Source organism: Camelus ferus, chromosome 4, assembly GCF_009834535.1.
Source record: "Camelus ferus isolate YT-003-E chromosome 4, BCGSAC_Cfer_1.0, whole genome shotgun sequence".
Lineage (NCBI taxonomy): Eukaryota > Metazoa > Chordata > Mammalia > Artiodactyla > Camelidae > Camelus > Camelus ferus.
In genome coordinates this window covers 67,544,925-67,572,493 of record NC_045699.1, presented here as the reverse complement: position 1 = coordinate 67,572,493, position 27,569 = coordinate 67,544,925, and the positions used below count along the sequence as shown (strand labels likewise).

General features: G+C 46.7%; 1 protein-coding gene across 12 annotated transcripts in view; it reads right to left on the bottom strand.

The window, feature by feature from the left end:
* RALGPS1 (Ral GEF with PH domain and SH3 binding motif 1) overlaps positions 1-27,569 on the bottom strand; it is a 269,898-nt gene that overhangs the window by 229,483 nt on the left and 12,846 nt on the right. For 2 of the 12 annotated variants that reach the window (XM_032478471.1, XM_032478470.1), the window contains exon 2: positions 15,461-15,538. The exons of the other annotated variants lie outside the window; for them this stretch is intronic. The gene's annotated coding sequence lies outside the window, so the exon portion shown is untranslated. The remainder of the gene's footprint in view (positions 1-15,460; positions 15,539-27,569) is intronic. 12 annotated transcript variants of the gene reach the window in all.

Below are 27,569 nucleotides of genomic sequence, written 5' to 3'. Positions count from 1 at the left end.
TATTTTTAAAGCAACTTATAACACAGTGATCTATGCATTTCTTCATGTAAGGGAATTTGTTTGTTTGTTTGTTTTTGCATTAAAGAGCAGGATCTATTGGTGGGTCTAAAAACCACCATAATTTCAAAGTAGCTATGAGCACAGATATTCTGAGATGCATGCCTACAATTATTATGTGATATAGAAGTAGCTGTAATTTTTATTGGTGACAAAGTCCCAGGTACTGTTAATATTACTGTGGTTTACTGGCTACATTGGTAACTGAGAGAGATGCTAAATTTCAGTTAGAAGTTAGTGAGAATATAGGTGTCATTTTTTTTCCCATCCAAATTCAGAGATGGCTGGTCAAGAACACGGTTCCAGGCACTGGGGACACCAAGTGAGCAGGCCCTGCTCCCACGGAACTTACATTCCAGTGCAGGAGTCAGAAAACACATGTGAACAAAGAGGGTAACTCAGATCATGAGGAATGTCTTCAGGAAATAAAATGGGGTAGAAGACAGTATTTGCCAGGGTGGTCAAGGAAGGACTTCCTGAAGAGGCAGTATTTGAGCAGAAGCCCTATGAAGGAGTCAGCCATAGAAATCAGTGGGAGTGCTCTTTACAAAAGGCACAGCAGGTGCAACGGCCCTGAGATAAACAGGAGTTTAGCAGGTTTGTGATGGAGAAAGGCGGCCACAACCAGAGTTTAGTCAGTAAGAGGCAGTGGACAGACAGGCTGGGGCCAGAAGATGAAGGGCCTTGCAGGCCATGGTGGGGAGTTGAGTTTTACCTGGAGTACCTGGGAATGGGTTCTGAGCAGGGGAGCGGCATGATCTGATCTCACTGTTTCTGAAGATGCTATGGCTACTGTGCAGAGAACTGGGTGGGAGGCCTAAGGATGGGAGCAGTGAAGCCAGCTCGGGGTAAGAGATGGTGATGGCTTAGACTGCTGGCCACAGGAAAAAGAGATGGATTTGGGAGGGGATCTGGAGATGAAACAGACAAGACTTGCCGATGGACTGCATGCGAGGGGCCAGGAACCAAGGCTGACTTCTATGTTTAGGGCCCGTTACTGATGGGTGGATGGTGGCCCAACAGCCACGTGCTGCTCAACAGTTCATTCATTCCTTCACTCCACATCCACCCACTGACACCCTGGAGGACCACTTCTGGAGACCCAGAGTCGAAGATGATACAGCCCTGCCCTCCAGGGTCCTGCAGTGCAGGAGGGGAAAAATCCAGCAGGGAGATACTCACAGGACACATACTATAACAGATCATAGGTTCACCTTGGGGGTCAAAAAAGACATCACTGAGAGGAGTTGTTGAGCTGGGTCCTAAAAGGACCAGCAGGAGTGTTTCAGGACAGGAGCGGGCAGCAGGCACTCAGAGCATGTGCCGAAGCCGAGAGACGTGAAAGGATGCCTGAGATGCCAGTGTGCCAGAACAGGGAGTAGGTTCCCTCCTCATCTGCCCCCAGCCCCTGCCCATCCTAGACTAACACGAGTACTAATAAGCCAGGCAGAGTTGCTTAACAGACGGCCCCAACTCTATAGCCATGGGAACAGTATCTTGTGTCCTGTTCACTCCCTCAAGCGTTCAGCAAACTAGGTGACCCTTTCCCCAAGCCTGCTCTGTGCAGAGTCCAGCCAGCCCTCAGCCTCGAGCTCACACACGGTCTGATCACCACCGTCATGCAGACAATCTATTAGACACTTTGTTTTAGGCTCTAAGGATTTATATGCATTTAAAGAAACATTTTACAGATGAGAAAACTGAGGCTCAGAGAGAGAAACTACACTGTGACTTGCGGATACATTTTTACACATCTGCTCGGCTGTGCCCCCAGCCAGTCAGGGAGGGAGTCTGGCATAAGGGGAAGAGCATCAGCTTTTTGTGTTTGGCCCTATGAACCTGAGCCCACCAACCCCTACCTTTCCACCCTCCCTCTGTCTCGCCAGCTCACACACACAGACACAGACACACACAGACACACAGACACACACACACACAAAACGCGTGCGCACACACACTCATGCTAACACCTCCTTGGAAAGAAAACACCGCAGGGGAAAAAGCGATTCTCATGATGTAACTTCGCAAGAACGTGGCAATTGTATCAGAACCACAGAACGATCTACCACGTCTTTTGTTTCTCTGTGACAGACTCTGGCCTCCTGCGTGTGGGCTCCTGAAGAGGGAAGGGGAGCCCCACTGTGATGCTGGTTTCCTTCCAGACTTTCAGGATTCTCCTTCCATGCTTCAGGTCCAGGAAACCAAGAAAATAACACGGGCCAGTCTGGTGCAGACCACTGTCTGAGAAGGCAGAAAAACCACTTTTTCCTAAGTTTACGGAGGTGTTTCAAAGAAAATACAAACAACCAGGAATGTTCAATTACAAGACAGTGATGGCTTCCAAATGTTTCAGACAAGCATAAGAACGGACCCCAGGCCCGGTTTCCAGTCTGCTTTCTCATGTGGGGTAAGCTGCTCTCCACGGACTCAGGCAAAACTGCGTCACCTTTCTGTCTGCGCAGAAGCTGTAACAAAGGATGGAACCAAAGCGGGTTTCTGCCCACAACCCATTGTTCACTCCACGTCAGGGACAATTTAAGTGTACCGTTTTCATTCTCTCTCTATCTCTCTCACCAGCTACAGCACGTCTGTTCTGTGTTGTCAAGAGGTTTCCCCCTGGACAGCCACCACTCTGGAGCTGGACCACCTGCCAGGAGCTCAGGAGAGGCCCCTGGGGCGGATGGGCAGTGCTGTTATTCTGACCCTCTCCAAACCAGCTGAGCCTCCTGCTGGCGAGCAGCAGGGTCTGGTGGCTTTCAAAGCGAGGCTCCAGCCATGTGAGCACGTTAGATTTGAAATGCCACCACTCGGTGCAGTCTTCACCTGCACCTTTCAAGCCACCCCCACAGCTGTCCAACATCCCACATCCCCTCCTCATTGGGGGACCGCTAATGGGCTGGGCGGGCTAGACGGCTGAGGAGGCAGCACTGGGTCCAAGTGCACCGCGGCTGTGCGTCCGGGGGCCGGTGCTGGGGAAAGAGAGCTCAATTTGGAGGCTGGGGGTCTGCAGACAGATGCAAAAGAGATAAAACGTGGATCTAAGCAACTTTGAGAAAAGGAACAGGAGGGGCATCTTCCTGGGGATAATGTAGGGGACACCTACATCTACAGAGCCGAAGTAAGGTCAGCACAAACAGGCAGCAGCCCACAAATTCCCATGACGGGCGCTGACGAAGCGTCCCCCAGGCCCCGCACCTTGAGCTGAGGCCAGGGAGACAGAAGCCTGAAGTCCAGTCTCAGGGTGCCCGGCCTTCTCAAGTAGGAGGGCTTCCTGAACTTTTTACATGTGCATGTTAAAATTACATAAACTGAACTAAAAAGTATAAGATCAAAAATGAAAGTCCCCACCACCCCAGTCCCTGTCCCGAGGTTACAGGTGCACACAGTGTAGGGCCGCATTTACGCAGTCACACGGACGGGCACGGCAGACATACAGGGGGATATAAGCACGCATACACACACACATGTGAATGTGCTTTAGAGACGCTCCCCTTCAACACTAAAAAAAAGTTCTCTTCTTGATATCTGTTGACTGAGCTGCCGAAAACAAATGCCATTATAAGTCACCAACACTTCTAACTGAATTTAAGTCACAGCAACATCTTACAGCCATTTGGAAAATAATGAGATGTACTCGCGGCACCTGCTCTTGAGTCTCCCGACCGCGCTGAGCACCCCAGCTCAGGGGTTGTGGGGGCCTCACAGCATCCTGTGGCTCAACACCCTCCACCCCAAGAGGTTCACAAGCTACAACTGCAGGCCTGGAGGCAGCTGAGAACAGGAGGGCTGGGGTGGGAGCCAGGTACCTCTGTGGTTTAGAGAACAGATAATTTAGGATTTGAATTCTCTCCTGTCGCTGACTTTGCACCCTGGGCAAGTTGCTTGGCCTGGCCAAGCCTCACTTTCCTTATCTGTAAAGTGGGGAGAGTTGTGGTACCGACCTCACAGATGGCTGAAGGGATCCTAGGAGGGTGCACATTAGAAGCAGCAGACATGGTGTGTCATTAATGACAGGTTAACACCATCACCAGGACTTTCACCCTCCCTGGGGCAGGGTAGGCCTGGGCAACGCTCTCTCAGCCTGAGACCACAGGAAATCATCTCTAAATTAAGGCAAATGGGAGGAATGTGAATGAAAAGCATGCATTTCTTATAAAACTAGAAAAAGGTTCTCAAAAGAAAATGAATCCTCTGGTTGGCAGGACAGCTTTATTTTAGACCCTCTATGAAAAGGCCAGCTGGAGCTTTTCCAACCCTCACACACGCACACAGAATCACTCTCGAAACCCAAGGTTCCTCTCTTCCAAAGCAGGCCTGCAGAAAACAGGCGGAGGAGAGAAGCCTTCACCTGCAGCCCCCAGCTGCCAAGACCTGATCTTTCCACAGGGAGGGAGGCAGGTTCTAGGAAAACGTGAGGCTTAGGGACTCATGGGGGAGGCCTGGAAGGCAGCTTTGGGAAATAGGGGTGAAAGGGAGAGTGAGGAAATGAGGGTGGGCCTGTTGGGGCAGCCCAGAAGCCCTGGGAGCATCCTGACTGGCGCCCTTCCACGCTGGGAGTAGGGCAGTGACTATTCCCTTTTTGCACATTAAGGATCCCGGAAACCAGACCAGGGGCCCGTTCTCTCTCCCCGAAGCTGCACAGCCCTCCCAGTCAGTCACCCACTTAATCTTAATTAAGGTCCAGGGAACATTTACTTTGGGGAAAGGCAGTGTCACCTGGAACTGGGAGAGCGGGGTGCCTGTGTCCTCCTGGGCAGAGACAAGCCCTCTGTGGAGGGCACACCACGCGTCACCCCCTCCACGCTGACCCACGCCTCTGCGCACCAGGACGGCCCCTAAGCAGCATCCCTACCACACCCCTGCCTCCTCGTGGCTTATTCTCAACACAGTGATTCTTTCAAAACATAAATCAAAAACTCACAGGACGTACACGAGAAAGAGTGAATTTTCCTGAACGCAGAGCACACCAAGCTGGAGGAAAGCAGGCTGCTTCCCAGACCTCCCTCCAGAAGGAAGCTGGAGAAATACCCTGATGGATAAGAGAACATGTCTGCCCAGGAGGGACCTTCTTATACAGAAGCCGGTGGGACAAGGAGACAGAATTCAGCCAAACGCCTGAGATACTGCGGGACCTTTCAGGATGGGACCCAGGGGCAAGACTGCCCCGGGCGCCGTGTCACAAAAAGCCCAACATGCAAGAGGACCAGGGGTTCCTGGTTCTCCTGGTGCCCATGCGGGCAGAGAAGGGAAGGCAAGAGCCAAGGGCAGAAGGTGGAGACTGGGGTCTTCTGGAGATTTGAGGAGACTCCTGAGCACGTTATCAGGCTCAATATAAGGAGTTAGTGGAAGTCAGATTATTAAAAATGCAAGAGAAAGAGGGGACATCCAACACCATAAGTCTCAGGGTGGCAAGAGTGGGGATGTGTTGGCTGCTCCCCTGTCCCTGCAGGAAGAGGAACAGCAGCTGCCACTCAGACCTCACCTGGAGGAGGGGAGAGACTTCCACTGGGAGAGCCAGCAGCCAGGCACCTACGGCAACACCTGAGGGCCCGGCCAGGTCTCTTGGATGAGACGCTTTTACTCTATGGGTAGATAGAGCGGAAGCACAAAAGGCAGACCGTGAATTTCATCCAGTGAGGATCTGATGTGACCTCTGGACAGTCCAGGGAGTGTCACAGACTGGAGGACGCTAATGAGACTCAACACCTAAATGCAGAAAGGGACCCTGGACTGAACCCTGAACAGGAAAAGGACACTGGGGGTGGGGGGTGGGGGTGACACTTCAAAGAGGCCACTAGTTTAGTTCATAGTGTCAGACCTAAATTGATTCACCTAAGTTAATCTGGTAACGGCACTATGGTTTCATAAGTGAACATGTAAGTGGGGGGAAGGGTATATATAAATGCTCCGCACAGCTTTGCAAATTTCTGTGAGTCTAAAATTATTTCAAATAAAAAGTTAAAAATTTTAAAGGGATTCTACATCTTTACACTGCACCCCACTGCCCACCCCCCAAGACACACACACACACGCAGTCTCCCCCCTAGGTCTAAGGCCAGGGGCTCCCCGCCTCCCACATAAACCATGAGTCGAGGGCTGCCACTCTGGGGTGTTGAGGTTCAGGCGTTTTACACCCATCACATGTGGGCCAAACACACAGTCTACAGTGGACAGAGGATGGGGATGGAAGACAGTTTCCTGTGAGAAGCAGAGTGTCCCGCCAAGCGCAGAGGATCCCTGGTCTTCCCGGTCGCCTGCTTCAACCAGCTTTGCCCAGAGAGCCCCGTGATGGGATGGGGCACAGCACTGGCCTGGCTTAGTTCTCCTTTGCGGCGGCTCCTTCTGTGATCAGGCACCTCAGAAACCTCGCAGTGAGGATGATGGAACAGGACACCCACACTCTTGGGCCTTCCTGACAAATCCGGCCAAGTCCTGACCCACCGTGCACGGCCCGAGGAAGGCCGAGGTCTCAGGAGAACAACGCAGGCAGGGGAGGTCGGGCTGGAGGAGGAAGTGGAAGCTGTGGAGGCGGCAGGCAGAGCCCGTGGGGACGGAGGTCAGGCCCCAGCGCCAGCTGAGCCTAAGTTTCAGGTCGTCTTCAAGTGTCATTCCACATTCCCTGGAAACACCGCAGGGCCAGGGGCCTGGTGCCAAGGGGCACAGAGGAAATGGCACCTTCACATCGAATTATATGAACAGATTTGGGGCTCAAGACAGTGAACTGGGTCCACACACTTGCCTTCCCCTCTTCTAACCTCGTTGAAATGAAAACACAAGAAGAATGAGAAATTCTGAAACGCAGGGGGTGATGACAAAATGAACAAGAAATTAAGAATTCCTAGAAGATTTGAAGCAAATGGAATTGGAATAAGGAGAAGGCTCTGGGTGTTAGACACGTGGTCATAAAACCAACTATTTCCTCTATCCAAATAACAGCCAGCTAGAAAATGTAACGGCAAAAGAGCCAACTAAGGAAAGAAAAAAACACTTAGAAATAAATTGCAAAAGAAATGTAAAAAAATCATTTGAAGCAAATTATGAAACTTTACTAATAGATCAAAAAGGAAGGCTAAAATCAAAGGAGAGATATTTCACTCCTTTTGAATAAGGAGACAATATTGTAAAGACATCAATTCTCCCCAATTGATCTATAAATAAAACGCAAGTTCACTCTAAATCCTAAGGGGATTCACTTTGGAATTCAACAAGTTGACTGAAAACCTCATCTGGAAGAATAATTAAAAATAGCTAAGAAGTTTTCAAAAAAGAAGTATAATGAGCAGGGGCCTGTCCCCCCAGGAAGCTGCAGTCAATGATAAACAGCCCGGAAGGAGATGGACGATCAGCAGGAGAGAACACAGTCCAGAAAACAGGACCGAATACATGTGAGAATGAATACCTGATCAAGATGGCATTTTAGACAGCGGGGAAGAATGGATTATTCAACACATGTTGATGAAACAATTTGCTATTCACTTGAGGAGGGATTTATTTAAAAATTTACCTCATTTATAAGAATAAAATTTTGATAAAGACTTAACCAAACTAAAAACTCACCATAAAAATTCCAAAGGAAACACAAATTATTATTATTATTTTTACTATCTTGGGGTGAGGAAGTCCTCTCTAGTGCGATACAAAAGCTAGAAAATGAAGGAAACTATTGGGCAGATTTAACTACATTAAAAATTAAAACTTCTATACAGGAAAAGACATCATGAAAGAGATGAAAGTCAGTCAGTAAACAGGACAGGGTTCTGAAATGCCACATGAAATGATGAAGTTCTCTTAGGAGTCCCCTGCAAGAGCTTTGGTTCACTGTCTGCAGACGTGTGCCCTTGGCAAGTAGATCAGTATTTACAGATGGAGAAAGATGTCCACAGATTCAAGACATATTCACTCTTATTCATTTGTTTATTCATTCAACAAGTATTTACTGAAAGTCTAGTGTGTGTCAGGCACTGTTCTAGGTGCTGGGCATATAGCAGTAAATAAAAAGCCAGAACTTCCCCAGTACATTGTGTACATTGTGTGGGGTAAACAGACAATAAAGCATTCAGTAAAACATATGGTATATCAGCTGGTGATAAAAGAGAAAAATGCAAATCAGGGAAAGGATATAGGCAGAGTGGGGAGGGATGGGGTTACAATTTTAAAGGAGGGGTGGGAGGGTCGGTCTGAGAAGTGCTCACTGAGAAAATGACATTTGGACATGTTTTGAAATATTTACACATCTATGTGAACACACACACAAGTACAGAAGGATATGTACTCAAGTCTTAAATGTCACTGTTTCTTACAGGTGCCACCATACGGCACTTTTACTTTCTACTTTTTGTACACTCCGTTATTGTTTGATTTTTAAAAAAAAAAAAATAAGCCTGGGAAACACTTGTAAGTAACACAGCATTTGGAGGGAAAACTCAAAGTGGACTTCCACAGACAAGCTCCAAGGATGTTCCCACAGGCAGTGATGAGAGGAGGTAGGAGTTATGTCTGGTGCTCTGGTGCCACCTGGTGGCCATTTCCTAAACTGATCGATCTCATTTCCAATCACTTCAAGGGAAAAAATAAAGATTCAAGACACACAACCTTGTAAAAACCTACCTGGCCTGTGGACGGGGACTGGAAGGAAAATGGACAACATAAAAGGTCTGATTTATTGGGGTGGCAGTGTCATGGTGGGATTTATTTAGCTTGGATTTTCAATCACATTTCTATGACGTTTCATTGCATTAACTGCAGCAGAGCAACTCTACGGGGCAACGGAATGGACTCACTTGAGGGACTGATTTGCAGTGAGAGGTGGGTTGGGTGACATAAAGCTGCAACTCAGGCCATCTGCATATGACCCCAAGAAGGCTGAGGGATTCATAAAGTAGACAGGACACACAGTGCCTGGGGGACAGGTCCCAGGATTCTGGAGGGGCTGAGCAGACACATCCCAGCCCTCAGATAATTAGCTGCTAACAGAGCACCTGTACAGACCACTAAACTGCTGCCTCCTCACCAAAGCCCAAAGGAAACAGGTGTATCCCATACACGGGGGCAGGGGGATGGGGAAGTGACGTTGATCTCAGTGAGGACTCCTCCTGGAAGCCTTCCCTTCTCCTCCATTCTTCAGGCTCCTCCCTGTGTGCCCTCCGCTCGCCTGCTGTGGCTCCTGTCACCCTGACAAGGAAGTGCGCTCTCTAGACACCTCCCTGCTAGACCCTGAGCTCTGTAAGGTGAGAATCACAACTACTTATTCACCCTTAGAGAGCCCGGGGTTTGAATCCTATGTGATGGCAAGCAAGTAACTCTCTCAGCTGCAGTTTCCCCCTCTATAAAGTGGGGATATAGGACCACCCCGCCACATGGTTATGGTGAGGATAACGAACAGCACCAGCTGGCACTCAGGAGTAGTGGTGGCACCAGGCGGCTGTCGAAGCATCTTACAATATTTAAAGTTCCTGAACCGAGGCCACCTCTATGGAGTGTTCATCACAGCGCCTGGCACATGGTGAGTGCTCATTGTTATTTTATCCCCACTTTTCCAGCACAGTCCCCAGCAGTCTCTTGTGTTCTCAATAAAAAGGAACGAACTACTTCCCCAGCTACTGCAGAAAGGGACAAAGTCAGGGCAAGGCTGTGATGCTTAAGCCACCCACCAGCACCCCCAGCCACTTGGCTCTGCTGCCGAAAAGGCCCCAAGGACTGCACAAAAGGACTTCAAGGAGAGCATCTTTGCAGGGCTGGGGAGGGTGGGGGAGGCAGGGAGAAGTGATGCAAACACCTGGGGAGGGGGTTGGGGAAGCAGCAACACTCCAGGGTCAGGTTCAGGTTCAGCTCAGGCAAGACCCAGGTAGAAGCTCCCACCCAGAAGGGACCTCAGTTAAAAGTAGGTAAGGCGGGAGGGTATAGCTCAATGGTGGAATGCGGGCTTAGCATGCACCAGGTCCTGGGTTCAACCCCCAGTACCTCAATCAATCAATCAATCAATCAGTCAAAAGCAGGTGAGACGTGCCTTAACAAGTCCTGATCCCAAGTGGTCAGGACCATGGGCCTCACAGGGGAGGGTCCATCAACTCACAGGCCCTGCCCCAGGGTGGGTGGTGGGGGGTGTGCTGTGCTGGGAATGTACAGTCCCTCTGCCAGCTCCTCCCCACCCAGCCCTTTGGAATTGGCTTCCAGCCAAGAAAGGAAAGCTGGGCAGACTAGAACAGGGGCCAAGAGGTCGCTGGAGCAGGCGGTGGCCACACCCGCCCTGCAGCCTCTCGCAGCCAGGTGTGCTCAGGAGCTGGTTCTTCTCCCTTGAACCACGCTCCTCCCTCCTCTCCTGCCTGCTCCTTCCTACTCTTTCCCAGTCTCATTTTCAATTATCACTTCTGGGAACCCTTCTGTGACTCCCGAATACATTACATCTGCCTCCTACAGGCTTTCAGGGGACCCAAACTTCTCTTTGGCACTCATCACATTCATTGTGAACTGTGTTCGTCCTCCCTGGACCATCACAGCCGTGGCCATGCTCAGCTGCCTCCCCAAGATTTGCAGGAAGAGGGTCATGCAGGCAGCGTCAGGAACCAGACCACGGCTTCTGTGGCTCACAAACCCCTTTCTGAGCAACCTCACTCCACATGCTTCCCATCTCTGACTCTGAGGTTACAAGGGGAAAGAGCCTTTCTCATCAGGTAGGGCCAGGGCTGCTGCCTAATTCTGTTTGGGTTCAAGAGTGAGATGTTCAAAAATGGAAGGTGTCAGATATTAACACAACTGACGGCCTAAACCCTCATCTTATAAAAAGGAAAACTCAAGTCTCCTTGCTTACAGTCATTCATAAAGACACTTTCAAAAGAAACAAATGACAAAAAGGAAGGTGTAGTAATTTATCAGGGTTGTTTCTTGATATTTCATCATTTTAAATTATACTTTATTAGATTTCCTATTTAAACTACAAAAGCAACATATCATTGTTGCTATAAGCAAAACCCAAGAGTAGTGTACAAATAAAAAGCCATGAACCCACCATTCCCCAATGCCACCCACCTCCGGTAATCACAATGCGCAGCCAGGAGATCAAGGTCATACCCTCAGATGCCTATGGGACCCAGCAGATCATGTCACTGGTGAAGCTGCAGGTGTAACAGAATAAGGACAGATGGGGTCTGTGGCTAACTATGCCACTTAAAGCTTTCCATTTTGAACATCTGGAAAGCACTGAACTGTCCATACAAAGCATCCGAGAGGGAGACTGGACAGTGCTCCTTGAGTGGAGTAGCAGAGTTGGTAAGAGCACAGGTTTTGGAGCCCTGGTCACATCCTGGGCCCAGTATCTACTGGTCAGGTGACCATAAGAAAGTTGTTTAGTCTCTACCCATCAAATTCCCCACTGAAAAGCAGCAATCCAGTAGTCCGTCCCTTCCTTGTAAGTTCACTGTGAGAAGAGATCAACGTAAAGCACTTCACACTGCGCCTGGCACACAATATTACCGGCCTCCAGTTTGCAACCACTGCTGGAGACGTTAGCCTGCAATTTGTGTTTTCAACCTAACGACGTATCAGGGACTTCCTTCACGTCAGTGTAGAGAGAGCGGGCTCCTTTTTAATAACTGCCTCATACGTGGCTGACGCGTGCTCTCAATCCTCCCAACTTTTTGCCACTACAAACAGTGGTGCGGGAGACAGCTTTGTATTGCTTTGTGCACTGGTGCTTTATTTCCGCAGGACTTGCTGCTGGGTTGCCAGATATGGATATTTAATATTCATAAATAACTTTCAGACTATAGCCCTCAATTAGAACAATTCATATTCCCAGCAGCAACATAAAGGAGCACCCACTTCCCCCATTCACTTGCTAATGTTTGGTTTATCAATCTTTGTAACATTTTGAGGCAGAGACCCCAACTTCTTCCTTTCCTCTTTTCTTCTTTAACTCCTATTCTTAGCTAAGCACATCTTATGCTCCCTTGCAGCTTTGCGGCTAAGCTCTTCTCAGTGAATAGTGCAGTGTGAGACTTTTAAGAAGGGTCTGAAAGAGAAAAGGCACAGTTTTCTTCTCCCCTTTAACCTTCTGGCTTCTGGAATGCAGATGTGACAACTGGAGATTATGCAGCCATCTTGAGTCAGGAGGCAAACTGCTATGTCTAGAAGAGCCACAAGATATAGGAACCAGGCTCTATGATGACTTTGATTCCACCATACCAACTTCTTTACTTTTTCACGAAATGGTGTAAACCCTTATATTATTAAGCCATATTATTCAGGCTTAATATATATATATATTATTCAGGGGTTATCCACTATATGCAACAAAATCTAGTCCTAACTAATACACTTTCTGATCTCCAAAAGTCAAAACTGAACCTTTATTTCTTTTTTGTAACACACATAAATAACAACGCCTTTATGTTTTATTTGCCCTATGTTTATTTAAGTCTCTTAAAAGTGGAATACTTATTTTCCCACTCCCATCCTTTCTCCCAAAACCTCAGGTTTTACAGAGGTGGTGTAGAACTTTAATTTTCAGCCTATTATGTTTTCTCATACAGTTCTCTATTTTAAAAATTCTTAGTAACACACAATAAACATGCCCACTCACAGGAGCAATATCCAGTGAGATTAAACCACAGGCACTAAAGGGGGCTCCGCTCAGTGCCTCCTGCAGGCTTCACTTCCCCTACGCCAGGATCTCTGCTTTAACTGTTCTTCAGTTAGAGAACTTCACTGGGTATTTTCCTCAGGCACATTTACCAGATGATGTGCTTTATGTCCTCACACATTTGAAATGTCTTTCGCTCGCAATGACTGGGAGTGACATCTCGGCTGACAGAGTGAGGATTGTGGCCCCTCTCCCCACAACAGTCTGGAGACTCCAGGCCACTGTCTTCCAGCCTCCAGGGCTCATATGGGAAGGCCAATGAGAGCCTCTCTTTCCTTTGAAAACAACCTGTTCTTTCTTCCTCCAGAACTTTAAGCTTTTTCTCCTTCTTGGAGTTTAGGAATTTTACTAGAAAATAGGTCTAAGTGTTGGTCTTAGTGGGGGATGAATGGATCCATTTAATCTGAAGAATCAAATCTTTCTTCAATTCAGTGACATTTTCTTCTGTTGTTTTTCTATTACTCCTCCATCTAGCCCTTTTTCTCCTTCCAGAACTCCTATGACTCCCATGCCAGGTCTCCTGCATAAGGTCTCCAATGCCTTCCCTCATGGACAGTGTCTCGCATTTTAATTCATTATTTCCATTTCTTTTTATTATTAATCTGGGTTGTGAGGCATTTCTTCTACTTGACCTTCCAAACCACTAATTTCAGTCCTGTTGATTTTTGTACTCCAAAGCCCTGGTTTTCAGTCCCAGCCAGCCTCTGGTAGACTTTAATCTCGTCCCCCGGGAGTCTTCTCCTTGTAAATTTAAGTTCCTCCATATCCCCTCCTTCCATCCTGCCTCAAAGGAGCCACTGCTCTGAGTGTGAAGTTTGACTTCCCTCCTTCTCTGGCCAAGCCCCTGCAACGCCGTCCTGTGTCCTCGCCTGCCGATGGGTGCAGGCTCACAGCAGACTGCTCGAGCTTCTACAGCAGCAGCAAGCCTGAGGCCCTGGACCACTTGACAGCCTCTGTTCAACAGGGCCCAAGGGAAATGAGCTGGCAAACTGTGACCTTCCTGCTGAGAAGGGGGGAGGGGATCCTCTGCCCTCTGCCCCCGAGTGATGATGGGGCAGGCAGTCATCTCCCAGCTGCAGGACTGGGAGCAACTCCAGCCTGACCCCCAGGATCGGCAGGACCTAGCAGTCCCTCCAAGAGGGCAGCCACAGCCCCTCTCACGGAATCCAATTCTGATCAGACTCAAAAGCACAGACAGTGGACAGGAACTTTATTTCTAGAACTAAACTGACCTAGAGTCAAATCTCAACTCTGCCACTTACGTGCTGTGTGACCTCGGGGAAATTACTTATCTCTTGAGTCTCAGGTTTCTCACATGCTCTTACCTTTAAACTGACAGTCATTTCCAGCATCTTCCTTAAAGGAACCAAACCCTCTGATACATAAGTTTTAGGGGCCTTGCTTCTCCTAAGCACTATATGATTTACTTGTACTGTGGCTGATCAGGAAGCATCAAGGAAGGAAGACTGGGCCCGTGGCAGAAAAACATCAGAAACTTTACCTTCTGCCTTTTTGTGAAAGCGAGTTGACAGAAGGGTAAGGCTACTTGAATACTCTGAAAAACATTGTACTATTTCAGGTTTTAACATTTTTAATCTGAAAAATATTGTAATATTTCCGCTTTTAACATTTTTGTGACTGCCCCTATCTGAATAAAATCTCTGAGGATTCTTCTAGGCAAATACTCTCTGCCTCTTCCCCTATTCTTTGATGTTATCTCAAAACTTGAGGACCACAGCCACAGAGAGGATGGCTGCTGGGAGCCATAAGAGATTCCATGTTGGTTTCAGTCCAGTAATGCTTACTGAGCACCAACTGCGTGTAAGGCATTGGGCAAGGCACTGCACAGGGTACAATAATGAGCAAGACACAGCCGTTGCCTTAAAAGAGCTTAAAGTCTAGACAAGTAAATAAGGCAGGAGGTACAGGGGACATCAGAAAAGCATGATGCAATGTGGACTGTGGCCAGGGCCAGGAGAGGAGGCTGAAACAAGTGTCATGACAGTTTAAAGGAAGGAGAGTTCTAGTGAACTGGGGAGTGTGGAAAAGCACTCTTGGAAGAGGTGTCAGATGGGGTGGGCAGAACCTTAGGGAGCAAGAATGGCAGTGGGATGGGAGGAGGTGGGGTGCTGATCAGTAGACTAGTCTCTTGAAGACAACGATCACATCTTATTTATCTTCATATTCCTTCACTCATCCTCCCAAGGCCAAGCGCAGCACATACAGCGAGCTGGATCTTCCCAATGAAGGGTCTAAAACAAGGACAAAGTGAGGAGAGGAACTGAAGGAGAGAGAGGAAGAGAGGTTTGTGGGGAGGTTCAGGCAGTCCTTGACTCTCCTTGAGACAATGGAGATAGCCCAAGTGACCTCGACTGTTAGGGCGGCAGATACAGAACATCTGTCTTCTGACCAACGGTAGTAAAAGGATGACAGCAAACAGGGCAGCAACAAGAGGTTTTGCACAAGGAGGAGGTAAAGAGAGAAAGAAAGAAAAAAACCCTTGATGTAAGAACCAATAGAGAAAACCCCAGAGCTTCATTAATCTGGTGAGAAGGAGGTCCCAGAACACCCTCTGAGCGTGTGGCTCACTGAGCACGCCTCCCTGATGCCCCGAACGCCACCGTGCATTCACTCCTCGGCCCAGCAGGCTGGGCTGGCACGAGGTTCCTCTGGCTGCAACAGCACCCGGCTCACCCGTACCAGCGTGCACCTTTGGGCACCTTTGGACCTGTACCAGCACTCACTTGGGTCAGTGAACTGACTTACCAGGAACACATGTTGGGCTTCATAATCCCAGGCCAATAGGATAACCCATCCCAGCACGTCTCTTCCAAACAGTAGCTGCTGTAAAAGTCGGGGGAATAATTCCATTTACATTGATGTTCCAGACGATAAGACTTGTTTTTCAAAGCTCAGCAAGGTCAGACCAACTATAGTGCTACAAGATCCGATTTCAGCCTGTCCTTTGAAATGTCAAATACCTTCCCCACAGATCAATATGTGATGTCACCCGGAGCAAAGCCTGCCCTAAAATCACCGAAATTAACTTAAACTACTTTGGTCACTATTCTCCTTACCCACCATGCTTTGTACACACACTGTAGTAAGCACGTGAGGCTGACCACACATAAGAAGGGATTTTGGGGGTCAGCCCCAAAGCAAAGCATGACTCCATGGGAAGATGGACTCTGGCAGGCCCAAAGTGCCAGCCAAGGCCTCAGGCACGGCCCAGCAGGAAGAACTCAGGAGTGCCCAACACAAACACCCCTGCCCTCGGAGCACAGGGCTGTGGGAAAAAGACACGTGGCCAAGAAGGCAGTGCCCGATGTGGGGACAGCCTCTCGGCCGCCCACTGGCACAGACACCTGCAGAGGCCCCGTCGCGGATTTGTCTTCTGTCCTCCAAAGTACCCGCTCTCCCCACATCTCCACACCTCCCTCTGACCTGCCACCCCCAGGTGGGTGGCCTCACAACCTCCTTCACTGAGGAAGGCTGACCTCAGCTCCCTCGCGTCTCCCCTTTAACATAAACGTTTCAGCATCTTCTCCTGGTCCTCCACTCCTACCTCTGAGAAGCGGCATCTGCCTGAGACCCAGGACCAGTCTCCCCTCTCTTGCACCCTCAACCTCGTACACTGCCTCGGTCCTTCCCTCTGCCTGAGCACACCTACAGTTCTCCCCAGTCTTCCAAAGAGCCCCGAACCTTGAACTCCAGGCTGCTTCCCTCACCACTACCCACGTGGGAACACCCAGCCTGACCCTGGGTCAGCAGGACCTCCTAATCGCTGAGGCTTGCGGCCTACCTTTCAGTAGCTCTGAACATGGTTCACCAGTCCTCTTTCTGGAAACTCACTTCAGCCTCAAATAATGACCTCATCCTTCTCCTCCAGTCTCCTTAGCCTCTTTGGCCACCTCTGCTGGCTCCTTTCTTCAGCTCGTCCCCTCCGCCTGGGCCCCTGACTCCCTCTCTAGCTTCAAGCCACCCTTCTCTGGCCCACACTTCGTGCTCCAGCAGCAAGAAACCAACCCAAACACAGATCGCTGACCGTAGCTGCTTCTCGCAGCCAGGCCTCCGCCTGGGCTGCCTGCTTTTGTAACGACCTTGAGCCACAGCTCATCAAACTTTCTAATTCTTCACTGCCAACAGCTGAAAAAAATTAAGCAAGCACTTCTAACATACATTTATTTATAAATTAAATATATGTTCTAAGGTACCAACACGTTATATACATTATAAAACAAATGATCAAAGGAAGGGATAAAGATGAAATATGTTAAAATAATTATTTTATTCATCAACAACATAAAAAACTTTCATACTCATTATTAATAATTTTAATGATATGCTTCCTTTTTTCAGCATTTTAAATAAACTTTCTACAGGAGTGCAACATACGGACCAAAGAACACATACAGGATGACAATGTACGTGCGAGGTCAATGAATTCTCACAAAGTGAACACATCCACGTAACAGCACCCAGACAGACAAACATCACTAGCCCCTCAACACCCCTCACACCTGCTTCTATCACTACCTGCCTCCCAAGAGTGGCCACCATTCTGATTTCTAACAGCACAGATTAGTTTTGTCTTGTTTAAACTTCATATGAATGGAACCAAACAGTACATAATCTTTTGTGCCTGAATTATGTTTGTGAAATTCATCCTGATTTTTCACTGAATGGTTGTTCATGAACACTTACTAATTGCAGTTTTCCACTGCGGGAGTTTGCCCCTCTATCCGTCCACTCTGCTCCTGATGCACCCTGGGACTGTTTCCAGTCTGGGCTATTAGAGATGGTGCTGCTATAACATTCCTGAGCATGCCATTTGGTAACACATCGTATGCCTTTCTGTTGGGTTGATACCCAAGAGTGGAACTGCTGGGTCATAAGGTAAGTGAATTTCCAGCTTTGGTAGATGATACCAAACCGTTTCCCAAAGTGACTAAAACAATTTACAATCCCACCAGCAAAGCATGAGAGCTCTGGCTGCTGCACACCTTTACCAGACTTGATACGGCCTTTTTTTTTTTTTTTTTAAAGCCATTCTGGTCAGTAGGATATCACAAAGTAAGTACTACAATCGCTTTTAAAGGAGTTTGAAATTAAGGCCTCTCTCAACCTCACAAATCTAAGGTGAGTCAGAGCAGGAACCCAGGTCTTCTGACTCCAAACAGTGTACTGTTTCCACTTGCAGCGAAATACTGTTTCCATCGTAAACATCCCAACAAAAGGCTGAGGTACTAATAAAAAGGACATGCTTGTGGACTATGCCAATCCCAATACCCCACTCATGACAGGAAAGAAAGAATAAAATGGTCTATCAACCCAACTTTGAAACAGACACATAACGAAAAATTTTGTATATATATATATATACACATATATATAAAGTAAAAATTAAAAATACATAAAAAAATAAAATTACATATAAATAAAAATATATATTTTTATTTATATATATATATATATATATATATATCTCCCAAGTATTAACAATAAGGTGATGGCTGCTTTCTTATATCTTGGTCTATCTTTTCTTCTCATTTTTCTACTCTATTTCTCTCTCTATTTTCTATTACTATTTAATAATAAGAAGAGCTATTTTAAAGTTAGTTTACATACCATAAAATGCACCCTCTTAAACTGTAGAACTCAGCAGTTTTTAGCATATTTGCTAAGTTGTGCAATGACCACCACTATCTAATCCCAGAACATTTTCATCACCCCCAAAAGAAACCCTGTACCAATTAGCATTCACTCCCATCCCCCATCTCCCTGGCAGCCACTAATCTACTTTCTGTCTCTATCGAGACATTTCACATAAGTAAATTCATGCAGTATGTGTCCTTTTATGTCTAGTGTCTTCTACTCAGGATGTTCTCAAGGTTCACCCATGCTGCAGTATGAAATCAGTACTTCATTCTTTTTTATGGCTGAATAATACTCCATTGCATGGATATACATTTTGTTTATCCATTCATCAATTGAGATACCTGAGTTGTTTCCATTTTTGGCTATTATAAATAATACTGCTATGAACATGCATGTACAAGTTTTGTGTAGATGTATGTTTTCAATTCTCTTGGGTAGATACCTGTGAATAGAATTGTTAGAGGTCACTTGACGTTTAATTTTCAAGGAACCGTCAAATTGTTTTCCAAAGAACCTGTACCATTTTACATTCCTACCAGCTATACGCCACCCTGCAGAATGAAGGTGCCACCTAAACCTCTCCAGGGCAGCTGGAAGAGATGGCACCCATGGGAATCACCATAAAGGTGGGCCCAGGTATGCTGTATACCTGCACAGCATTTTACTAGTTTATGCAAAAACACATGTCCTGACATATTGGAGGCCATGCAGTGAGCTTTCACATCTTTCATCCCTCATATTTGTATAGTTCTTTAGAGAACAGGGTGTGTTCACATGCATGATCTCTGGCTTGAGCAAGAATTTTATTCCTGCTTTTTCTGTTAATTATGGTTTAATGTTACATTTTCTTTTAATAATCATTTCACTTGTATTCTATTTTATAATCATAATCACAATTATTTAGGAATATATTTATACTTGAATAGTTCCACTCTCACTGCCAATCCTTCCCTACTAACTTATCCATTCACAGTCTTTTATTTTGATTCATCTCTCAGTTGCTGCAGTATGCCTTCAGGTGATTCTACACCCCCCCCCCCAGCCAGGAATGGTGTGTGGGTGTAGCAAAAGCTACACACAAGGTGTGTCCTTGCTTAACAGAAATGAACTTCTGTTACCATTAAATGTGAACTAAAACTTGATTAAGCATGAAATTCTTGAGTCACAACCCTTTTCCCTGAAAACTCGATGGGTACCACTCCACTGCCTCTGGCCCCTGTGCTGCAGACAAGCCTGAGCCCAGCCTCATTTTTCTGCTTTGATTTAAAGGTTCCTTCTAATGGTATCCTCTCTTTATTCTTGAAATTAAAAAAAAAGTCACCTGGATACTTTAAGTGTTAGCTAAGTTTTGCTCAATTTGCCTGGTTCATGACGAGCCCTTATAATTTAAAGATTCATGTCCTTCTTCAGTTCAGGAAAATGAAGGACTCCTCTATTCCATTTGCTGTGGCCTTCAGTCTGATCCATCATCCACATCTGGGGTCTCCTCTGTTGATTTCCTGTCCCTGTGGCATCAGCAGTTTGTCCTCCTCTTGACTCCGTGACTTTCTACAGTGCCACTAATTTCAAATGCTGGCATATATGATTTATTTCTCTATGTTCTTTAAGTCCACAAGCTCCGTCTTCATCTCAGACTGTTGACATATCATTTCATGAAGAGGATGTTTGAAATTTACTTCAGGCTCAACCATTTATACACCATGTAACACTGAGATAATCTGAACTACTCAAAAGAGGCTCCACATCTGTTAAATGGGGCAGTAATGGTGAGGCTGGTCCCCAATATCCATCCTCCCCTTCTTCAGTAACAAAACTTCTGGTTTTTAGGTGGACACATGGTTTCCCTGAGTATATATTACATTTCCCAGCTTCCCTTACTGCCAGGTGTGGCTACATGGCCAAGATCAGGCAAATGGGATGCAAGAATGTCAGGCATACTTTCTGGAAAGTGGCCCTCAAATGCTGGAATGCAGATGCAAAAGCTAGAGCTCCAGCAGCCATTTCAGGCCATGAAGTGACCTTGGTCCCTTGGTCTTGGAATCCATTCCCAAGATCACCTCATGATGGAACAACGAGAAGGAACCTGGGTCTCTGACCAGGTAAGCTCAATACTCTTGAGTTGATTACCTCCTGACTTCTCACATAAAAGAAAGAAACTTCTATCTTATTTATGTCTTTGCTATTTTGAATTTTCTGTCATTCATAGACCCCAACCTACAGAAATGGCTCCCTCATAAAGAGAGTGATAAAAGGTTACATGAGAATATGTATCACAATAGATATCCATTTTTATATTGAATGGTTAAGCACTGTTTTTACACAGAGCAGGCAACTCAAACATTTGTAGAAGTGAACAGAATCTGGAAGAATGAGGCCATTTCACTGCCTTAAATTTTTTTTCTAATTTTACCACCAATTTATTTTTCCAGATAAAAATCACTACCTTATCAAGTTTTATAAAATATATCATTGGAATTGCATTAAATCTTTAACAATATTTGGAGATATACTACTGTCACTATTACAATGTTTAGACTTCCATGGGAAGAGCCAGAAACTGATTGATTGATTGACTTATTGATTTTTATCCTATCAATTTAAAACACATTTAGTAAAAGGCTACTTTGTAATAAGCCTAGTCATAAAAATGAGACTTTGCAGTTGACACACAGACAAACGTTAGGTAAACAATCTCTAATGCCACCTCCCCCAGTGCCCACCAAATACGAGGGAGGTAGAAGAGGTGGTGAAATCTCTCTCATCACTAAAGACTAAGGCTAACGTGCTCCTTTGTCCTCATCGCCTCCAGCTGTTGATCCAGAATCCTCTTGCCGCTCTTCTTCACAGTCAACAGAACTCCCTCGACCAAGGTTCCTGGGCCTGGTGATTTTTCATCTTCTATCATGTAAAGTTTCCCGTGAGTCTCCATTGTCAGGCTTATCCTCTCAGTGTTCCCACCCAATGGCAATGTTCACATAGCTGACCCTGCTACTGCTGAAGTTCTTTATTTCATACACTTGCTCTGTTGGTGGGGTTTAGTCCAGTGGACATATCTGCAGAGGTACTCAGGTGATGATGGTATCATCATCATCATCATCATCACTGTTATTGCTGTCATTTAATGAACCAATTCTTTGTGACAGATACTTTGCTAAGCTCCTCAACCACAGTAATATATCACTTAGTCCTTACAATAATTCTCTAAGCTGGCTATTGTTATCATACCCATTTAAAGTGAGAAAACTGAGGCCCAAAGAGATTAGATAACTTATCCAAGGACATACAGTTGATAAGAGCATCCCACCTGGCTATGGCAGTGAGTCCTTGGATAAAGGCAGGATTTGAACCCAGCTCAGTCTGCCCCCTATTCTCAATCATTTCTTTATGTTCCATCCCACAAGAGCTGAACATGCTGTGTTCTGAACAGGTACACACACTCCCATTTATCCATCTGTTCCCTTCTCTTTGCCTAAGCAACTGGGGTTTCTCAAGTCAACAATATTAATCCCTTTTCTTTTTCCTTTCCTGAGGGGTAAATGGCTTCATGCCAGGGTGGCTGGTCCTGGTATTAAGGACAGCTACTTCCCTCGAGTTATCCATGATCCTGTCTCACTGCTCCTCAGTTGTGGCTTTCAGCACCTGGGTCAGTGGCAAGCCAGTCTCTGCCTCCATCCTACACTCCTAGGCCTTTGGGATCAGGATGATACTTACAAGAGACATGTTGGATCTTAGATCAGTTCCCCAGTGGCTTTTTTAGATTAAAGCTCTTCACCAGGTTCTGTTAGCTGATCTCAGGCATTCTGGCCTACAGAGGGGATGGAATTCCACTTTTGCCAACATGGGGCCCTTCCTCCACCAGCAGTCACAGTAGATCTCATGTACTCTAATAATTCTGAGACCTTACCTGTAAGTTCTGGATATTCTTCAGCAGGCTTTTTTCCCTGCTACCCAGCGGTCCAGCCAGGACACTCTGCTGACTACAGATAACCTTCCTGAGTAATCCAACACCTCTCTGACCACCCTGGGAGCCAAGCCTCTCTCCAGACTATTTGGGGCATCAGGACCAGCTGTGAAAACTCAACACACAGGTGAGCAGCCTCTCTCCCACAAACAACACAGAGGATTCTGATGCTCCAGGGAGAACCAGTGCTCTGGCCCAGACCTCTCTCTGAGCTCCAGACTAGCAGGCCAGCTGCCGAATGCTGTCCCACAGGCACTCCAAACTCAAAATGGCCAAAACCAAACTCACTACTTCCTCCTCCCACCTCAGTACTCCTTTCACGTTCCTTGTCCTTTGACTGGCTGGCCAGCACCTCACATCACTAACTGAGAAACTCTGATGCTGCCTGCCCTCCCTCCCTCTCATCTGCTAAATCTCGGAGAGAGGCCTCTACCTCAGTTTCTCTCGAGCCCACTTTCTCCTCTCCATCCTCATGGCCAGGTTCAGGTGCAACAGCCCCCTCACTCATCTCCCAAATGCCAGTCTCCTCCCACACCATCCATCCTCCACACCAGGATTATAACTGAAGGGATTTCTCCCCTCCTATAACCCTGGAACGATTCTCCACAGGCCACAGGATAACATCCAAACTCCTAAGCACTGCCTGCCAGTCCCTCAGTACCAACCCCAAACCACCTGTCTGCTCTGTCTCCTGTGGGCTGCTCCCCACTCCCTTCACCAGGGGCCTCGCACTCCAGCAACCCCACCCGCTCACCACACCTGAGACACAGCATGCTGCCTCCTGTTTCTGGACCCCTACGGTCTGTTTTCCTCTGCCTATGTCCCCCTGCACCTGTGAAACTGAATGTCTGTCTTTAAGATCCTGAGTCTGACTCAGTGCCACGAGCTTCCATTTCCACTACTTACCAGCCCTGACCAGGCATCATCATCATTTATGACTCCTCTGTCAGGTCAGTGGGCTCCTGAGGGCAAAGACTGCAGTGTTGGGCCCAACTATGCACACAGTAAATCTTCCTGAGTGAAACTGATGCGATCAAGGTGTTCTTCCACCCCCTCAAGAAGCAAAAGAAGCAACCAATCTTTAAAGCAATAAAAATAAGGCCAACTGCTATCCTGGAAACCATGGCAGGTAATGTTTCAGTAATAGGTGCTTTTGGTGACAGATGGGAGTTCTGAGAAAAAAGAGTTAGTAACAAGAGAATCTGTCAGGGGTTTCCAGCACGGGTCAAGAAAGCAATGCCATCGCTCCAAGCTGTAGTCTCCCTCGTGCTCAGTGCTCCAGCCACCCCGGCTTTCTGTTACTCCTTGAACTCACCACACCCTTGCCCCAGTTGGGACTATGATACGTGTAGTTGCCACCTCTCCACCTGGCCAACTCCAACTCATCTTTCCTCTAGGAAGCGGTCTCTGACCACCCAGCCAGGTAAAACCATCCAGTTTATGACCTTTTGTATCCTTCTTCTGGAGCCACTGTCAGGGCTGTAATTAATCTTTCATATACTTATTTCTTATTGTTTCTGTACTTGTTTTTATACTTACTAACTTTGCTAGACTGTAAGCCAAAAAGACAGCAAGGACCAGACTTGTCTCTTTCCTCTACTGTGGCCCCACACTCAGAAGGGTGATAGCACTCAGGCCCTGAATAAGAACTGGATGGATGGGGGGAGGTGGATAGATGGATGGGCAGGCAGGTAGGTCTGGAAGACAGGGAAGATCAAGGAATAAGGCTGCCTTTGGTTACTGGTACAATACTTTAATCACATCCAGCTCGCTTTACTCTGACTCAACCCGCACAAAGCAATCACAGATCTTAAAACTGGCGCTTTCCTACTGAGGAAAAGATGCACACACACTGGGGATATTCCTGTTTACTTGGAAAGCAGGTGTCAGAGCAAACTGACACACTGGGCATTCTGGCTTCATACCCAGTGATCTTTCTGTAATAGCAGGCTGCTCTCTCTGTTCCACAAGCACACTAGCTATACTGACAAAACTAGGTTCCATGAACCTCTTAGCCCCCTAACATCATGATGAAGCCCCCTAAGATCAACTCGTGTATTGCTAGCAGACCATGAGAGGCACTGCCTTTTCTCAGCTGGCCACCATCACCAAACACCAGAGCTGTGCACTAAGTCAGGTCTTAGCTCCTCTTCGCCACAGTCACACTGGAGATTCAACAGAAGACCCTGAAGCTGAGGTTTTCATCAGAGATAAATGCTTCTTAATGGCCTATGAGCAACATCACAGGACCTGAGGTAGCTGTTGGGAAACCACAACAAACAAATGGATGTCCATGGGTTTTGCTGGTGGGGAATCAGGACATCTGAGTATGAGGCCCTGGCAAGATCCTCACCCTCACTGGAAAGTGGGAAGAGTGAACTCTAACCTTCAAAACAGACTGACACTACATCCGACGAGCACAAAGCCCACAGCAGTGCTCACTGCAAAAGAGCCCTGTAGCAAGCAAACCAAGAGGTAAAACGAAGAGACAGACTATCTGAAGCAACCAGCCTCTTTTGAGAACAGCAAAGTAATGCTACACATAAACCAGCAAGTAACTTCTAATCTTATCAAAAAGCTTCCCCGAAAGAACAAATTCTAATCTTAGTTATCGACCAATCAGCACATGCATCGATCCTATATTTTAGCCATTTACAAGAAGACCACGGTTTCCTGGTCCCTAGAAAGAAACCAGACCTTAAATCCATCACTCCAAATTGAAATCAACTTCTCAAATTCAATTATCAGGAAATTAAAATAACTGAAACCAAGAGAAACTTATTACAAGTACCTTTTGTCAGTGAATCACTGTCTCCCTATCTCACCTGTGACTCCTCAGCACCCACACCTGGAGGCAGTCGGGCTGTGAGGACAGGCGCGTGAGGAGCCCTCAGCGGTTCCCATAGCTACATTTTCAGCAACCTGTCTACTCTCTGTGCTTCCATTTTCTCCTCAGCACACCAAAGCCCGCCCCACCTACCCTGCAGAATCAACATGAGGCTGAAAAAACAGGTGTCAAGAGACTTTGTAAAGTATCGAGATATTTTATAATGACGGGACCTCAGATCCAGCAACCTTCTCATTTTATAGATTCAAATCAGTCACTGGGCACTCACCCTTTATTTCATTTATCCATTGATCAAACATTTATTAAGTGCCAGATGCCACGCCAGGCACTGAAGACGGGCAGTGAGCAAAGCAGCCACTGTCCACGATAGGCTGGGGCTGTGAACACTGCACTGGGCAGATGGGCGTAACCACAGTTACACTGAAGAGCATATCTGTAAACCCCAAGGGTCATGCAAACAATTGGTCTTTTTTCTAAAAGAAACCAGAAGCCACTGAAGGGTTTTAAGCAGAGGGAATGACATATGCAGTTCATTCTGGTTGCCTTGCACTAGCCCTGGGCAAGGCCCTGAATATGGTGGGAAGAACAAACGCAGACTCTGACTGCTGAATCCAGGTGGAGGGGAGTCGCAGGAAGCCGTGGTTGGTCACCCAGTGTTATGACATGTACAGCAGGGGGTTGTGGAGCCCAGTAGGGCAACAATTCTTAAATGCTAGTGGACTGAAAGTGCTGGAGATAGGGTGTCTAGAGAGAAAAAACAAAACACAGCAACAAAAAGGGCACAAAATAAGAAGTATCTTTCAATAGTGAAAGTCACTAATTCTACATAATAAAATTTATTGCCACAAAAAGAGACATAGCAAATTCTCCTGGACTTATTAACTTGTTTTCCATAAATATTTAATTACTCAGAAATGTATCAAAAGCACAGATTTCCCTTGACCTACTTATCAAGCTTATACAAGAGTGGGTGAGAATTATTATATCCAATAAATACAAATTTAATTATATTCATTACTCTTTCTTTTGTCTCTAATAAGATGATTTTCAAAGAAACCTTTGACTATTGAGGCCAAACATTTACATTTTCTTCTGATTACTCAAATAACTGCCTTAACCTTAAAATAAAATCTGATAATAAAAAATATTTAAATCCTAAACAGGGAAAGTATAATGTCATATTACTTCATATAAAGACCCATTATTTACATGGAATCAGACAACAATGAAATAGAAAGAACCTGGAAAACTAGCCTTCAGATCCTGGACGGGTCTGAGGCAGGGCACACCCTCGGGGTGCCTCTCCCTCCCCATCACCAGTACCTGCTGCTTTTGTGGGAGTCAAGGCTCACAGGTGCAGTCCCCATGCAGGCCAAGCTCTGCCTACTGCCCTGCGTGCTTCGGCTAGCCCCCAGCACCAAGGACATCTGAGTTTTAACACGTTCCTTGTGCAATAACTCACATAAGTTCCAACCTTCTTAATGTGTGTTAAGAGAACATTATTCCAGCTCACGCTGACTGGGCCCTCATGGTGTGCAAGCACTATGCTAAGCCCCATTCCTCATCATCTCCTTGAAGTCCTGTAAGAAGCAAATGGAGTTAAGTACTATACATTCCAGTACTGATGAGGAAAACAGAGGAGTGGTCACCCTCCCGAAGCCAAAGGGCTTGTGAGTGGTGGAGTCAGGATACAAACCTGCATCAACCCGACTCCAGAGTCCACTGTAAGTGCAGTCCTATCTGCCTCTCTGGTGCTCAGGAGATAAATCTCGTTCAAGGAATACGAAGCTCTGGATTTGAAAGCTCTGCAGAAAAACTAGGGAAGGATGTGCCTCCCCAGGTCTTCCTGGTCTCTGCTTCTCTCAGTAAGTGCAGGTGGGATAAGCCTGACTCATGTCTCCCTTTGGGGAAAAGTCATGGAATTGTTCAGTGCCGGTGATCAAAGAAGGCACTCAGGAGTGCCCGGCTAGAACCCACCTTAAGAAAAGCGTGTGCAAAAAAAGGGGAGAAAACATTTGTGGACCTGTAAGGAATGTCCCAAGGACTTTCTGAGCACTTTGTGACTTCAGAGCTGGTTTCTCAGACACCTTGGCCATCACCTTCACCACCACACTAGAACCTGGAGAAAAAGCCAAACACATACTTCCCAGTGCTCCCCCAGCACCAAAGATAATTAAGCACCAAGCATGTTGTGAGCATCAGCTTCCCATCAGGCACTCTGCTCAACAGTCCATGGCGTTATTTCACTGAATCTTCAACAACAGCCCCCAGTTAGCTAACACTACAATCCTCATTTTATAAAGCAGGTAACTGAGACTCTGAGGGGGAAGACACTTGCCTAAGGTCACAAAGGTGTGTGTGGAAGAGCCAGGATTAGAGCCTAGGTCTGCCTAGCTCCAGAGCCTGAA